General features: G+C 43.1%; 1 long non-coding RNA gene across 1 annotated transcript; it reads left to right on the top strand.

The window, feature by feature from the left end:
• The first annotated feature begins 1,997 nt into the window (after positions 1-1,997).
• On the top strand, positions 1,998-11,593 carry LOC136792225 (uncharacterized). Its single transcript, XR_010835693.1, has 4 exons — positions 1,998-2,592; positions 4,313-4,720; positions 6,427-6,705; positions 8,056-11,593. It is a non-coding gene; the product is annotated as an uncharacterized lncRNA (long non-coding RNA).
• Positions 11,594-14,592: the final 2,999 nt, after the last annotated feature.

Raw genomic sequence — 14,592 nt, 5'->3', positions numbered from 1 at the left:
CCTGGCTTTCAGAAACAAGGCTGGACCCAGAGGTGAGAACAGAGCCTCAAGGAGGGTTGGGGAACAGCGGTGACCCTGTTCATTCCTCCTCTTGTGGGTTAGGAATGGTTCTAGGGCTGAGGATGGATCTGAGCCTCCAGCTGGGGAATGAGGAAGTTCAGCCTTGGGGAAAGGAGGAGCTGGAACTATCTCTGAGACCACTGACCTGTGAGGTTAAAGGCCATGCTCCAGTGAGAATGCAGGGACCCCTGGGAGGCATCTTGGGGAGAGGCCTAGACAAACTGATCCTGTGAGTGTGACACAAGGCATGAGGCTGCCTCTGATCAAGGGCATTCTGAAGGCAGAAGTCTGATGGAACAGTCAGGAGAGGTGGGTGTGGATGGCTGGTCTCAGAGATGGCAGCCTCGGCTGGGATCCTGCACAGCCTCGGGGAACATGGGGCACTGGTACTGGTTGAGGGAGCCAACAGAGAGATGGGAGGGAGTTCAAGGCTCACATAGCCTCCTTTTCCCATCCTGGGGACCGCCATCCAACCCCACCATTGGCAGGGACCTGCCCAAGACTCAGGGAGTGCTTAGACTCTGTTCCTAGATTCAGACACATCTTCCCCGGGGTCCTGCAAGAGATTCTGCTTCTCTCTAGACTGTGATTTTAGTCTTATCTCTAGACTGCTCTCTCTGTTGCATAATTTGATTCTGTTGAATTGATGGTTTCTTGGGTATGACAGAGGAAATGGTAAGTATGAGTTTTGGGGTGATTAGCGTGGGAATGGGGGAGCTGATGGGACACATGGGTTCTCTCACACCAGGTGGTCTCAGGCAAGGGGGGAGCTTTGGAGTTTGGTGGGAAGGCAGATGAGGAGAGCTGAGTAGATTCAGACTGCATAGGCTCATCAGCCTTGGGGTACAAGACCATCAGGGCCTCTCCCATCTGGGTGCTGCCCCAAGACCTGACCCCCAGCTCTGATCCTTCCTCCCAGCCTGGCCGATGGGGTGGCTTTCCATGCAATTGGTCCTCCTGTAGTCTTTAGAAATTCTCTGCATCACTGTCTCTCTTCAAGGGGCCACTCCCTGTGCAGCCTCCTTCTCCCTCAACACTCATTAAGGCAGGAGGCCTCAAAACTGCCATAAGGGCACTCCACATTCTTAGGATTTTGCTTCCATGCTGATTACAAGATAAAACTTGACAGGGGTAATAAATCTGGCTCATTGATAGAAGTCACAAAGGTTCTGGAACTTCCATGGACATTTCTCTGCACAGAATTGTCAGTGGCGCTCAGTGATGTTATCTCGACTTTGATGGCCTTGCTGGAACATCCCTTGCCCTTTTGTTTTTAGGAGGAGAAACCCCACCCAGCCTCAACGCTGCCTGAGAGAGGGCCCTGAGGAGGCCTTCATTCCCAAATTGGCCCTGAACTATCAAGAATGGAAGAGAGGTCAGCTGTCTGGTGGCCCCAGGCCAGCTGGAACTGGTTACCACTTCCCCAAGAGACCATCAGGGCCAGGGCCAGCACACTGACTTTCTGATTCACCCCAGCCACTGCCAGAATTCCAGGCTCCCAAGGCTTCCCCTGTGACCCAGAAATTCATTCCCAACTTCTCTGTATGCTTCCTAATTGGACCCCTTATCTGATCTCTCAGCATTTCCAAACCCTACCTTGAACTCCCGGGAACCCCTGGTCTAGCAACAGCTCAGGCTCTCTTCTCGGACTGTTCCCTTAATTCCTGTTAAGGGTTGAATTGCAACGCCCACCCCATCCCGCCTCATTCATATGCTGAAGTCCTAACCACCAGGACCTCAGAATGTGCCCTTATTTGGAGATAGAGTCTTTACAGAGGTAATCAAGTTAAAAATGAGGTCATTAGGGGTCAAATGAGGTCAAAATGGACCCCTAAGGCAATAGAACTGGTATCCTCATCAAAAGAGGAAATTTGGAAACAGGCATGCATACAGAAACAACACTCTGTGAATATAAACACTGCCATCTACAAGCCTAGGAGAGAGGCCAGGGACAGATCCTTCCTTCACAGTCCTTAGAAGGAAACAGCCCTGCCAATAACGTGACTTTAGGCTTCTGGTCTCCAGAGCTAAGACAGATTTTGTTGGTTGAGCCACTCAGTGGATGCTACTGTGTAAAGGTAGTCCTGGAAAACTATGATACTACACGTCTAGCTCTGACTCAAGCCTGCCCTCCCCTGAGGACATTTGCTTCCTCTACAGCTCTCTCCAGCAGAGGATTTTTTTCTCCCATTTCTGTCTTCTAAAAATCCCCAGCTCATTTGAAGTTCATGGCATCAGAATCTACCCAGCTTCCCTCCATGTTGCTGGCATCTGCTGATGCTACAGTCGACCCCTGTCAATCACTGATGGCTCGAGGACCTGGTCTGCTGTCTCCTTCCCTCCACTCCTTAGGGCATCATTTCCAAGATCCAATCCATCCAGTACCTCAGCCTCCTGGTGACTCATCACATGAATGGCAGAGCTGTGGTTCAGAGCCTGTTTCTTTCTACAATCCCACAGCCAACAGGTGAATCACCTGGATTCCGGAGTCCATCTACCTGGGATTGATTTCCGTCCCTGCCACCTAGAGCTGTGAGTCCTTGGGCACATCTTCTAACCTTTCTGTGTATCAATGTCTTTGTTTATAAAGTAAAGATAAGACTAGTGTCTCCTTTATGAAGCCATTTTGAGGACTAAATTAGAACATTCAACTGAGAAACTATGTGGCACATAAAAAACTCCTAATAAATGAGTAGTATTAGTATTAGTATTAATATAGCCTGGAAATAAGAGCAGTCTAGCAAGTAGAACTTTGTATCCCAAGAGGATGACAGCAGAGTGAGAGGACAAGCTGAGGAGTTGTTTACTTAAGTACTCTTATGCTATATACTTTATACACTAGCTACTTTATATGCTAATGGTAGAATCAGGTCTGGAATACAGACTTTCTAAGTCCCAGAAAATGACATGGAAATAAATAAAATTAATTTATATTTATTGTATAAGTCAAGGTCTGATCCAGAGACAGAAATTACATATTTAACTTTGCTGTGTAGCAGAAACGAACACAACATTATAAATCAACTATACGTCGATACAATAAACTTTATTTTTATTTATTTTTCTTACTTTTTAATTAATTTTTATTGGAGTATAGTTGCTTTACAATGTTTAAAATAAAGTTTTAAAAAAGCAATTGCTTGATTTATTTGACCAGAGAGAATCTGACCTAAATAATTGTTAAGTGTAAAGTTGTTAACTTGGTAACTAAAAGCTTAAAAAGAGAGAGCGAGAGCTTTAAGGTATCGTGGAGGTAGCAACTGCAGAATGTGGCTACCAGCCCAAGGGCTGGGGGAAAAAAAGGGAAGAGCTTGGAATTATAAAAACATAGAAATTGAGAGAAGGGACCCCATTCAGGTGAAGCTCAGACGTCTGAAGAAGGGGACATTGCTCAGCTGGTGCCAGTGTCTTGGGAGGTGGGGGGCAGAGTTGCCCAATGAAGCTGGAAAAACCACAAAATGGAGAGGAGAGAACTGCCACTGCTGGGGTGAGGTAGAGTTCCCAGAGTGAGGCTCGTTAGAACAGCTAGGACGCAGGAAGAGCAAGTCCTTTCTTCCTCCTCCAGCCTCAAAGCATCTCTCTTGGGTCCCCGTTAACAGACACTGAGAGGGTACCAGCTGAAAAAGCAGAAATGTGGTCGGGGAGTCCCAGGCTCAAAATGGCAACAAAGCAGAGAGCGGAAGGACCGATTTGGAGCCGAGAGACAGTAGCTTAATAACCAGCACAGGCAGGTTATTGATATGGGAGGAAAATAAGGAAATGCGTGTGGCAGGGTGGGTTGGGAAGGGGCTGGGTTGTCCACTCAAAAGATGAACTTCAGATTAATGTCAATAAATTGTGCACTTATAATGGCAAGTTATGTCCTATATATTTTATATGTTTAGTGTATATTTGAAGGAGATACAATTTTTAAAAATCTTCCCTACCTGCCCCCCACCCCCCACCAAAACAAAAAAACCAACACTGCATTCCTGTGGCTAAGTTGATCGGGGAATCCCTTGTTTTTTTATTTTATTTTATTGTTTTAAATTTTATTTATTTAAAAAATTTTTATTTTATGTTGGAGTAGAGTTGATTAACAATGTTGTGTTAGTTTCAGGTGTACAGCAAAGTGATTCAGTTATACCTATACATGTATCTGTTCTTTTTCAAATTCTTTTCCCATTTAGGTTATTACAGAGTATTGAGCAGAGTTCCCTGTGCTATATTGTAAGTCCTTGTTGGTTATCTATGCCCTTGTTTTTTTTCTCAGAGCCGCTGAGTGACATTCGTCCAGAATTTAAAAAGCAGATCACACCTCCCAGAGCTGAACTGTATAACTGCACAGTGATAAGATGTGGCCAGCCACCTTCCAAGACGGCAAGAAAGTGACAAACTGAGGGCAAAAGTTTGCAAAACATGCTAGACACAGAGCTGATCTCCATAGGAACAAAGATATTACAAATAGCTAAGAAAGATATGAGCATACCAATTAACAATAATTCATAAAGGAAGAAATGCAAATACCCCATAAATGTGAAAAAATGTTTAACCAAGAAGATGCAACTCCATATCATTTTCTCAATCAGAATGACAAAGATTGAATGGAATAGTAACATACAGTGTTTGCAAAAGTCTGTAAAACTTTCGCAAGAGGAACTCAACTTCTCACGCGCTATTGGTGAGAGTGTAAATTGTTTTAAACTTTCAATGGGGCTACTTGTTAATAAGTATCAATAGCTTTAAATCAAAATACTTATATCCCTCCACCCAGCTATTTCACTTCTGGGAATTTATTTGAAGGAGCTACTTAGAGAGAAGTGCATCGATCTGTACCAAGAAGTTCTTTGAAGTGCTTTTTAAAGCAAAAAAAGAAAAAAGAAAACACCTAAATATTAAATGAGAATATTAGGTCAATCAGTTATGGTGTATACTCATCCATAAAAATATGTTGTCAATGTACTGTTAAGTGAAAATGCTGGTTGAAAAATAATACTTTTTGTCCTCAAATTATAAATCATGTATTTTTGCAAATATAAAAGGAAATATAAATATAAAAATATAAAAGGAAAAGACTGGAAGGGCATACATCAAAAAATGTCAAAAGTTTTTTGCTCTGGCTAGGACTATGGGTGATTTTTGTCTACTTCTTTCGCTTAGCTGTAGTTTCTAATTTTTCAACATGTATTTGTTTTAGTTTTTTGTTTTTATTATTTATTTTTGGCTGCGTTGGGTCTTTGTTGCTGTGAGCGGGCTTTCTCTAGTTGTGGCGAGCGGGGGCTACCCTTCCTTGCAGTGCACGGGCCTCTCACTGCGGTGGCTTCTCTTGTTGTGGAGCACGGGCTCTAGGAGCGTGGGCTTCAGTAGTTGTGGTTCGCGGGGTCTAGAGCGCAGGCTCAGTAGTTGTGGTGCACGGGCTTAGTTGCTCCGCAGCATGTGGGATCTTCCCCGATCAGGACTCAAACCCGTGTCCCCTGCATTGGCAGGCGGATTCTTAACCACTGCGCCACCAGGGAAGCCCTCAACATGTATTCTTTATGAACAGGGCAGGAAAAGAGAAGCAAAAGCTTACTGGTCACCGAAACTGCTAATGTATCAAAAGACAGCTGGGCCCATCAGGAAGGAGGTGTAGAGCCCTTGGCAGGGCAGACAGACAAGGGCAGCCATTCAAGTCCTATTCAGAGGATGGGACCCTGGGGAAACTAAGGCACAGATCTCTCCTGTGAGATGAACACCATCGGCCATCACGCTAAACCATTAAACATGCTAATCACCCACTTACCTCCCCATTCCAGGCCTTGAGGATTAGAATTCATCTCCCCAGGATGGCTCCGAGACAATACCGGCCAGTGATTGCAAGTGTTTTGTGTCCCTGCAATTATATTTCTTGCTGTAAATTGATAAGCCGAGGTGACAAGGAGGGGGAAGGCAGCGTGGTCTGGCCTGGAGCTTCTGGCTCTCAGGGCCACTGCTCTCTGCCCTGACCCGTGAGGCCACCACTTGGGCTAGTTAATGGAAGACCTCGGGTCCCTAGGAAGCAGCAAGTTCCAGCCACTGCCTGGAGCTGTCACCAAAGACAAGTTTACTCCCCAAGGTAATGTAACCTCATCCTCTGAGCAAAAGAACAAATTCTCAGAACTCTAGGACAGAAAGAAACACTGGATCACAAAGGAGAAAAGTTTTTCCCCTGGAGCCATTTGTCCCCCAGCTTGAGACTGGGGGCAAAACTCCTAACAGCCCCCTATATCTCCAATTCGTGAACTTCATGGGGTGTCACAGAGAGGGAAGGTGCTGATGGATGGTAAGCGCTTAGATCAGTGTCAGGCACACAGTAAAAGTTCAATAAATGCTCATTATTTCTCCAGTTTCTTTCTGTTCCTACAACAGACCCATGTGCCACAAGAAGGGCCACCTGGCTTCTGGATGCCTGCATGCAGAGATCAGGAAAAGTTTTTGGAGATAAGTCTATTCTCTGACACTCTACTGAAAGCCCAAGGGTCGAGATATTCTTTAAATGTCATGATCTTCAAATGCAACATCTCCAAGGAACAGTGAGTTGGAGGAAGCCCTTTTGCGGTGTCATTCTCCACGAGAGCACATCTGGTGTGGATTTGAAGCCAGTCGCCTCATCTGCCTAACCAAGGAGATCCTGACACTAGACCAGAGGTAAAAATAAAGTCTCGAACTTGTTCCAAACATGGCAAACATCCACAACTCAACGTTAGAGGGATTACAGTGGACCTCTCTCTAACCCCATCGCAATGTCAAGAAACCCAGGAATGGTGCAGTCCTTGAGTTTGACAGGAGAAAATATGATGTTTCAAAAATTAAGGGGAAATATTGGAAGGAACTGAAGCGTTCCAAGAATTGGATTCCAAAAATAAAGGCAGATGCTCTCGTGGTATGATCAGGAGTGTTTAAAAGAATGAGACAGACTGCCTGGGTCCAAATCCTACGGTCAGCGGGACTTCAGACAAGTTACTCAGTCTCTCCATACCTCTGTTTCCTCATTTCCAAACTGGGGATGCTATTTTCCTTTTTACACAGGACCACTTTGAAAGTTCAGCGGGACGATCCGTGGGATGTGCTTAGAGCTGGTCCTGGCCGGAAGTACGTGCTCAATATATGGTCCTGGATGCTTTTGTTTTTGTTTTATTTTATTTTTTGTTTCCCTGTCTTTTTTCTTCCTTCCTTTTCTGTAGGTCACATTCTAGAATTTTTCTCTAATTTAATTTTGATTTGTCTATACTGTTTTTGAGTGTATATCTTAGTACAGCCTTTTTAAAATTGAAGTAGAGTTGATTTACAATGTTGTTTTGGTTTCTGGTGTACAGCAAGGTGATTCAGTTACATATATATATATACACACACACATATATATTCTTTTTCATATTCTTTTCCATTGTGGTTTATTATAGGATATTGAATATAGTTCCCTGTGCTATACAGTAGGACCTTGTTATTTATCTATTTTATATACAGAGTTTGTAGCTGCTAGTCCGAAACTCCTAATTTATCTCTCCCCTGCTCCCTTTCCCCTTTGGTAACCGTAAATTTGTTTTCTATGTCTGTGAGTCTGTTTCTGTTTTGTAAATAAGTTCATTTGTATCATATTTTAGATTGCACATATAAGTGATATCAAATGGTATTTGTCTTTTTCTGTCTGACTTACTTTACTTAGTGCGATCATCTCTACATCCATATCCTGGATGTTTTTGACTGGGAGTAATTTTACCCTTCCATACGGTCAGATTAATTAAGTCAAGCAAATCATTTGCTATTCCTCAAGTATATTTTAATCTTTGAACCATTCACCTGATCGAAGTGGATGCTTTCAGTGCATAGAAAAAAATATTTTACTTATTTTTATTTCCTTATTACCAAAAAAAATTATATTTTTCCAAAAGAACTTTACTTTTCCGCTTTGGCAAGAGATCTTAACACTTTCCAGCTGTTGATATTTTCTGATTTGCAGACGTTCATTGACTTCCTTTACATCTTTCCTTAACTCTGCAGGACAGGTGCCAACAGCCTTGACGAGTTATTCAGAGGAAAGTCTGGTTTCGTCTGGCTTCATCCTCTGGCCACCCATTCACAGAAGGCTGGCGGCAGTGGCTCCTACCAGATGACCTCTGCTTTCCCTGGGACAAGGGGGCAGGTAGCACCACTGATGGGCCATCACCAGGTACCTTTTGGCTTCAGGTTGCAGAAATGTTTCATCCTTTTCGTACGACTTTGATCTCATCCATCCCACGTTGGTTTGTTGTTTGGGAAGCCTCTGCCCCACCCGCCTCTTCCAAACACCACCCTGATCTTCAGAGGTTCTGTGACTCAGTCATGGGGATTCCAGCATTCCAATCGCCCAGGTTTCTGACGTTATAAGACTTCAGCATCCACAAGAGCTAATGTTCCTTCTCAAAGGCCCCAATTTCCAAACCGGAAGAACATAAGCCCCGGACCGAAGTCACCAAACATCCCAACGGGTGTTATTTGGGTCCTAGTGTACACTGTTTAATGTCACATGGGTGAAAAAAGTCAAACCAGCCTTACCGGAAACCTCCTGATGTATTCTGGACAGGCACGAGAGGAAAAGGGCGTGGCTCACAAAAGTCCACTTAACAGTCATAACCACGTCTCCAGCACAGTGCTTGGATAGTTTCGTGCTTATAAGGGCATCTTTCTTCCTTGAGGGAATTGGCGTAGGACGAGGTGGGTGGAGTGGGGTGGGAAAATATGATCAAAGTGTTTGCATTCCCTCCAGACTCCAGCCAGCCTGCACTGTACCCCAGTTCCCCTCTGGACCATGGGTCCCAGCTCAGATGCTCAGAGTTTGTGTTAAAGCTTAGTGACTTCTTTTTAGGTGGTCTTCTTTTGATTAAGTCTGCATTTTTCTGGGTGGGTGCTGTATGCCAGGGAATGTACAAGATATATTTCCTTATTTTCACAAACCCTATGACAAAGGGAGGTACTATTATCATGAGCCCATTTTATACAGGAGGAAACTGAGTCTCTCACCCAAGTTACCCAGCTAGGAAGTGATGGAGACAGGACCCATGTTTTCACTCACTGAGCCAGGCGCCTCCCCTGCTTTCACTCTCTTCACAACCTCCCCCCAGCTGGCAGCTGCTTCACTTTCCTCCCCCTCCCCCTCTGCCCTTCCCAGTTGGTCCCCCTTCCTTCCTTTTGTGCATTCCTTGTTGCTCCTAAAGACATACCTCCAAACCAAGGCTATTGTGAGGGTTTACTGCACCAGCTTCCGGGGAAATGGAACATTAGCTAGAATTTCAAAGGAGGAAAGTCCCAAAGTTTACAGGCTGGGATGAGGGTTCCAAGTCTCTGGCTACAACAATGCTTACTTGGATTCCTGCCTTGGTATTTCTTCTCCAAGAGGCCAGGCTCACCAATCCACAACCTCATCCCGGAAAACCCCATTTCTACCGTCCGTCAGCCAGAAGAGTCGAGAAAACACATTAAGGTCATATTCACAGACTGCAGCCTTGCGCACTGCAAACAATAGAAGTCACTCCCTCCTAGGAAATCAGCATCCTCCAATTATTATAGAGACAGGAAATGTCAGCCCTCAGTGCTGCCATGCCCGCCCATTCTGGAGCCGGGAGAGAAAGAATTGATCAGTGTCACTTCATGTCCAAAAATGTACAAAATGACCCAAGGGAGGGAGCCAATGCTCTCTTAGCATAATAGATCAAATAATTAACACAAAATGAACCCAAAGTTCTGAAGGCTGGAGAATATGAATCTCCCATGGAAACTGACTTTTAAACTTCTTTTAAATTGAAGTATAGTTGATTTACAATGTTGTGTGAGTTTCAGGTGTACAGCAAAGTTTCAGGTGAATATATATATTCTTTTCCAGATTTGTTTCCCTTAGAGGTTATTACCGAATATTGAGTATTGTTCCCTGTGCTATACAGTAGGTCCTTGTTGGTTCCCTATTTTATATATAGTAGTGTGTATATGTTAATCCCAGACTCCTAATTTATCCCTCCCCCTCTTAAATTTTTAACCTCTAGGATATCCTTAGTGTCTTAGTGATACATAGAAGAGAACATGTGTGACATGTATGTAAGCTACAAAGTACAACAAACAGCTGTGAACCTACCACTCACACCCTGAGTACTACAGCACGTTACCCACCATCTGTATCCAACTGTCTTCCTCCCCTATGTATTCCCTGCCTCCCTCCCAGAAGCAACTGCTATCCTGAATTTTGTGTTTGCTATTTTTTTCTTCATAGTTTTTGAGCTTTATAAGAATAGAATCCTATCTTCTGAGACTTGATGTTTTTCATTCAGTTATGTTTCTAAAAATCATTCGTGTTGTTGTGTGTTTCACGGTTGTGCTCTAATCGACGAATGAATCTACTGTTCTCTGGACGAGAGTTTGAATGGATAGCCTTTGTTGGGGGTTATTGCCAAGAGAGCTCCGTCTCCTGGTCCCATGCAAGAGTTCCTTCTTGGGTCATAACATACACAAATGTTCAACTCTCCAAAAGAATGGAAAATGGTTTTCCAAAGAAACTGAATTAATTTACATTTCTCTTATTATTACTGAGCATCTTTTCATATATTCATTCGCCCTTTATTTTCTCCTCCCTGGTGGAATACATATTCATGTTTGTTGCTCATTTTAAATATTATAGAATTGTTTGTATTTTTCTTTTCTAGATGTGGGAATTCTTTAATATTTTAGATACTAATCTTTTGTCATTTATATATCTTGCAAATATCTTTTAGTTTTGGGCTTATCTTTTCCCATGCATCTTTTGATGAACAGAACTTTGTATGTTTAACGTAGTCAAACGTATTAATATTTATTTTTGTCTTATTTAAGAATTTCTTCCCTACTCCAGGATTAGGTAGGTAGTATTCTATATATCTTCTCAAAGCATTGCTTTTCTTTCCTACAACCTAATATATCTAAAACTGCCTTTGGGAATTGTTTGACTTAGGGATTCAGTCTCATTTGTTTGGGGTTCCATACAGTTGAGCAATTTGCCCAAGTACCATTCTTTGATTTTCTTCCTCCTTTCCCCTACAGGTCTGCAAAGCTACTTCTATCATATATCAAATACCATGTATGCATGGTATTCCTGGGCAGGTCTGCTTTGCTCCATTGCTAGATTGTCAATCCCGGTCCTAATATCACACCATTTTCTTTTCCATTGCTTTACAGTAAGTCTTGCTCTCCAGAGGGCATGCCTCGTCACTTTATTTTCTTCAGGAGTACATTGACTATTCCAAGTCCTTTACTCTTCTCATATCAATTCTAGAATAAGTTTACGAAACTCTAAACAAAAAAAACAAAACCAAAAAAATTATTGGAGTGTATTTTCTCATTGGATTAAACTCACGGATCTCTGTGGGTGAGTGGGGAGAACTGACATCACTGCAGACGAGCCTGCTTCAGCATTTGTGAATGTTGATTTACCAGCAACATTCTAAACCTTGGCAATTACGTAAATGATTCTTAAGACTGAACACTTTCCAGAGTGAAGGAGTCTTAGGCTCTGTGATTGTAGCAAACACAGAGTTGGAAAAAAAATATGTTTAACCTTGCTAAAAAATTCTTTGTACCGGGGTGGGGTGGGGGGGCTGTAATACACAAATCCCACTAGAGAGAAATAAAAACTGAAACACTGCTTTTCATTAGAAGGTCAGGAAGGGGGTGTGCATAACATTTTTCCAGGAAGGATGATAACATCTCACCAGTGTTTTTGTTTGTTTGTCCCGTCCCCCCCCCCCCCCCCCCACCGCTGCTGCTTCACATTTGCTTTCTAAAAGTCTCTTGCAAAATGTCTCTTCTGGCCCATGCTAACCTGGATCCATGCAGGGAAGGACATTCTTGGAAATATAGTTCCAGCTTAGCTAAGTCAACACAAGTCCAAAAATTAGGTTCACCTTTTTGTTTATCATTTGTTCTTGCATCTCAGACTATCCATCTAGGGCCATTTTCCTTCTTAATGAAGTATGTACTTTAAAGATACTTTTAGTTCAGGTACCTCTTCTTTTTTTTTTATTGAAGTATAGTTGATTTACAATGTTGTGTTAACTTCTGATGTACAGCATAGTTCAGGTATCTCGATGGCAGATTCTCTGTTTGTCTCCATACTTGACTTCATTTCATCTTCATTACTGAAAGAGAGTTTTACTGAGCATAGAATTCTAGTTTGAAAGTTATTTTGTCTCAAAAATCTGAAGGTACAATTATATTGGTTTTGGCTTCCACTGATGCTGTTGAAAAGTCCGCTTCTCATTCTAATTGTTGTTATTTTGTAGTGATCGCCGCTTTCTCTGACTGCTTTTAAGATCTTCCCGTGCACTTCCATGTGCTGTAGCTTTGAAATATAGTAGCCAGTTGTGACCACTTTTAATTTATCCTTCTAATCCAGACATGCTTCTTGTATCCATAGGTTTAAGTTTTTCATCAGTTTTGAAATACTGCATCTGCCATCTATTTAAATGTTGCCTCTTTGCCATTCTCTGTATTTTCTCTTTCTGAGATTCTGATTTTTAAAAAACTCTCATTCTTTTGTTCCTATCTCTTAACTCCATTTTCATACTCTCCAACTACTTGTCTCTCTGTGTTATATTCTGGGTAATTTCTGATTTTATCTTTCAATTCACTAATTTTCTCATCACCTCTGTGTAATATATAATACTATCCAACTCATCCACTGGGTTTTCTGTTTCAACAGATGTACACACACACATACTCCTATACATAGGTATATGTACAAGTTCAATATATATGCCATCTTCCTTTTGCAAATCTGCCTGGTCATTCACTTTAGCTCATTCATTTTTATGATTTAATCCTTCATTTCTTTAAACATTTTTGTCATGCAGTTCAATAATCTGTAGACCCTGGGGGCCTAAAGCTATTATTTATTGTCACTGCCTATTGTCTCTCACAGAGATTCAGTGATCTTTGACTAGGAGCTTTTTGCTTCATCTTTTTTTAAAAAAAATAAATTTATTTATTTATTTTTGGGGGGCTGTGTTGGGCCTTCGTTGCTGCACACGGGCTTTCTCTAGTTGCAGCAAGCAGGGGCTACTCTTCGTTGCAATGCGTGGGCTTCTCATTGCGGTGGCTTCTCTTGTTGCGGAGCGCAGGCTCTAGGCACTCAGGCTTCAGTAGTTGTGGCACATGGACTCAGTAGTTGTGGCTCGTAGGGTCTAGAGCACAGGCTCAGTAGTTGTGGCGCACAGGCTTAGTTGCTCCGCGGCATGTGGGATCTTCCCCGACCAGAGCTTGAACCCATGTCCCCTGCATTGGCAGGAGGATTCTTAACCACTGCGCGACCAGGGAAGTCCCCATCTTTTTAAAAAAATTATTATTTACTTATATATTTATTTGTTTTGTCTGTGCCAGGTCTTAATTGCAGCATAGAGGATCTTTAGTCGTGGTGCGCGGGATCCTCTGTAGTCGTGGTGCGGGGAATTCTTAGTTGCCGTATGCAGACTCTTAGTTGCGGCATGCGTGCAGGATCTAGTTCCCTGACCAGGGATCGAACCCAGGCCCCCTGCATTGGGAGTGTGGAGTCTTACCCACTGGACCACCAGGGAAGTCCCCTTTTCGCTTCACGTTAATCTGAGTGGCTCTTGTTAGCCTCAAGTGTGGGGACACTTTACTCCAGAGGGGACTTTCTTCTGCTTCTGCTTGGAGATGGGGACACCACTCTCACAAGGTCACTTCAGCCCTTATCTTAAACCTTGATCTAGCACAAGAGCCCCTGGTCCAGGCTCCCCATGTCACAGCCTCCCCTGGGGCTCAGCATTCTAACAGCAGCACTGCCTTTGCATTCCAGAACAACCTCCCAGATGCTGTGGGTTCCGGCCCCAGCTCTCATCATGGGATTTTTTTTTCAGTGGGGGTGGGTGGTGGGCTGGGAGGGTCATTGGAGAACCCTGCTACTTCTTATCGGGCTCATGATTCTTTGAAGAGTGTGTGCTATCTAGGGTCTCGATGCTTTGCAGCAGCAGGGCCCCTCAGCGAGTCTGGTCAGGCAACATGTTAGAAGTCAAACAATTGAATTTGCCAGTACGTACTTCGCATGGTCTGTTTAAAGATTCTTAAACAGATGTTTTCTAGTGCATTCTTACTGTTGAATTGTACTCCCCCAAAAGATATGAACCCCCAGTGACTCAGAATGTGACCTTACATGGAGATAGGGTCCGGACAGAGGTTATTAAGTCAAAATAAAATGATCAGGGTAGGCTGTAATCCAATATGACTGGTGTCCTTATAAAAAGGGGAAATTTGGACACAAAGACAGACACTCCCAGAGGGAAGAAAAATGCGAAGACACACATGAAGATGGAGGGTTAGAGTGAGGTGTCCACACGCTAAGGGATGGCAAAGAATGCCAGAAAAGTACCAGCAGCTAAGAAGAGGCAAAGAAGGATTTCCCAACAGCCTTCATTGGAAGCATGGCCCTGCAGACACCTTGATTTCAGTCTTCTAGACTCTAGAACTGTGAGACAATAAATTTCTGTTGTGAGAGCCATCAGTTGGTGGTTATTTATTTATTTA

This window comes from Kogia breviceps, chromosome 12, assembly GCF_026419965.1.
Source record: "Kogia breviceps isolate mKogBre1 chromosome 12, mKogBre1 haplotype 1, whole genome shotgun sequence".
In the NCBI taxonomy this organism is placed as follows: domain Eukaryota; kingdom Metazoa; phylum Chordata; class Mammalia; order Artiodactyla; family Physeteridae; genus Kogia; species Kogia breviceps.
Note: the sequence above shows the minus strand (reverse complement) of the source record. Positions and strands in the feature narration are given on the sequence as shown.